The sequence below is a fragment of the Tamandua tetradactyla genome, chromosome 1, assembly GCF_023851605.1.
Source record: "Tamandua tetradactyla isolate mTamTet1 chromosome 1, mTamTet1.pri, whole genome shotgun sequence".
NCBI classification, from domain to species: domain Eukaryota; kingdom Metazoa; phylum Chordata; class Mammalia; order Pilosa; family Myrmecophagidae; genus Tamandua; species Tamandua tetradactyla.
In genome coordinates, this window is record NC_135327.1 from 24,180,011 (window position 1) to 24,182,739 (window position 2,729).

The window sequence follows — 2,729 nt, forward strand, 5'->3', positions numbered from 1 at the left end:
AAAAAACAAGAACTAGAAAAATTAAAATGGAGGACATTAAATTATTGTTATCTACAGATGATATGATTGTGTACCATTAAAACTCATGGGAATTGACTGAAAAACAGAAACAAGAGAATTCAGAAAATTCCCTTGTTGCAAAACATATCGAAACCACTAGTTTCCTTATATACCAACTATAAACAGAAAACTGAATTAAGAAAACATCCCCTTTACAATACCAGGGAAAACAACAGCAACAACATAACATCAACCTAGGAATGTTTTGTAAGAAATATTCAGGGCTGTCCAGGCGCCCTCGGGAGGCTGGAGGAGGAGAAGGCTGCAGAGCAGGGCGGGGTGACTGCTTAGAGAAACGATGGCATGGCCCCCCAGCGTCTGATGAAATTGATAAGTCAATCAACCCTATCTCAGTCTCTGGGAATGCGCGGGGACCCCGCCCAGCTGGCCCCATCCTTCTGTTCCAACATTGAGAAGATCACACCGTGTTCTGTGGAAATAAAAAAGGACCCTGAATCAACTCGGAGCACCCCAAGATTCTCCCGAATTGAGGCACCAGAAGCAGCCGCATACTAACCAACTTGCCAAAGAGACTGATAAATACATGAAAGGGTCGGAGCTGTCCCCAGTGAGCTGCTGCAAAGGAGATTAGAGAAGGCTGGCTTGGTGGCTGAATTCTCAGCCTCACGGACAAGCTTTCAGAACATTCAAGGCAACCTCAGGAGAGAGAGGACTTTGTGGCTTGAGTCAAAGTCAGCTCCAGAGAGTCTGGTGGTTTTCCTGAGGACAGTTAAAAAACATGAGTCTTGTGTTCTGGAGAAGCCAAACTCAACCTCAAGTGTAGACACAGGGTGAAGAAATGACAGAGGATAGTCTCCACCTCATTCGTAAGAAAGAGTCTTCTATTGGGCAATTTGAAGCTCATATTGTGGATATCAGTGAAATATTTAAAGACTTGTGAATGATGACTCATGAACAAGGAGATGTGGTAGCCGGTATAGACGCCAATGTAGAAGAAATTGAGCACACATTCAGCAAGCAAACCAACAGCTGTCAAGGGTGGCAGATTACCAGTGCAAATCCAGAAAAACCCTGCGCATCATTATTTTTATCCTCGTCTTTGGAATTATGATCATCAATCTCATCATATGGGGAGTGAAAGGCAGAAATGCAAAGGAATATACTTTGGCACTACATTACCTAAATTGTGTAGGAAGATTCCTGTAATTGCATTTGCATTTTGTTTGGGGTTTTTTTTTTTTTTTTTTTGGTTTTGGTTTTGGGTGTATGCTGTATGGCAGGGTCACATTTCATTCTTTTGTAATTGTGTTATTATTATTATCTTATTGAGTAAAGGATGGTTCCCATACTTTGCTATTTGCATTTGGGGAGAAGTTCCCTTTGAATCAAATCTGATATTTTCTAATACTGAGAATTTTTCTAAATGTCACTATTGGCATAATTCCCAGGCTTTTCAGTCTAATAACTGCTGGGTTTTGCCCACTTTGTCGATGTCTTTCATTTATATTTGCCTGTTGACTTAGTCTGTAGATTTGACTATATGTTACTGATTGGAATTTGTAAATTTAAAGGTGTTTATGCCCCAAGCCCATCTCTCTTTCACTGTGTCACATGCATCCAGATTTGTGATGATTCAATAAACTATCTCAAATTTAATTTTGATTTTGAGCTAGCAGAGGAAGCATTCTCAATAACTTAAAAAATTAATATATCTGCTTGGTGTGTGGGTGTTTCTGATTCACAACAACCCAAACTAACTACTTAACTATAATTGTTGCTTTCTTTTTAAGAGCCTTATGAAATCAATGAATAATTTCCTAATATATTTCATTATCCTGATGTGCATATATTAAGCATGTGCCATGGATTGCATGGGAACATACTAAAGACGGATCGTTTTCACACAGACTCTAAGTACATCTGACATATAATGGGGAAAGTGTGATCACTATAAATGTTTATTGTAAAATCTGGAGAAAGAGTATGAAAATCATCAGCAGTTGTGTTGAATTTTAGGATTGGGATTCTAAAGATTCCAATTTATTCTACTAAACAAATCCTAAATAATGTAGTTTGATTTTATGTACCTTCCTTTATATCCTGTACAATAATGGCTACATATGTGTCCTTGGGTCAAAATTACTTTGGGAAAATAAGTTTCCCACAACAATTGTTCTCGAGAACCTAACATTTGGCATTTAGTGTTTCACCTGTTTTACACCATTTTTTTTCATTAGAAAGGGAATTGGATGTCTTGCCAATTAATGCACTTGCCTTTTTAAAAATCAATATTATTTTAATGCACTCATCTGAATACTGTAAAAAGTACTATTTTAGTTGACAGTTCGTATGTTTTTAGGTTCTTGCACAACAGTGTGACAGGGAAGGCAATGTTTAACATGGCAAGTTAAGAGACTTCAAGTGGGAACAAATAAAATGTGAAGTAACTAAGTAAATTGTATCTTTGCGATCAAAGTAAAGATGAGTTCAAAGGAGAAAAAGAAACATTTAGGGCTTATATGAAGGAAACTTGAAAACTCTTCTGAGGTTTATTTTAAAAGACTGAGAAATAGCGCAACCTATTCTATGCTAGGAAAGCTCAGTGTCATACAGCTGTCATCTTCCGAAACTAATCCATGAAGCCTGTGCAACCAAATCAGAATACCAGTGAGATGTTTGGGGGAAAACCTTACAAAATGATCTTTTTT

At 37.6% G+C, this 2,729-nt stretch overlaps 1 pseudogene; it reads left to right on the forward strand.

Annotated features, from left to right (window-relative positions):
- Positions 1–363: 363 nt before the first annotated feature.
- LOC143680311 (syntaxin-7 pseudogene) lies at positions 364–1,227 on the forward strand (annotated as a pseudogene).
- The last annotated feature ends 1,502 nt before the right edge of the window (positions 1,228–2,729 follow it).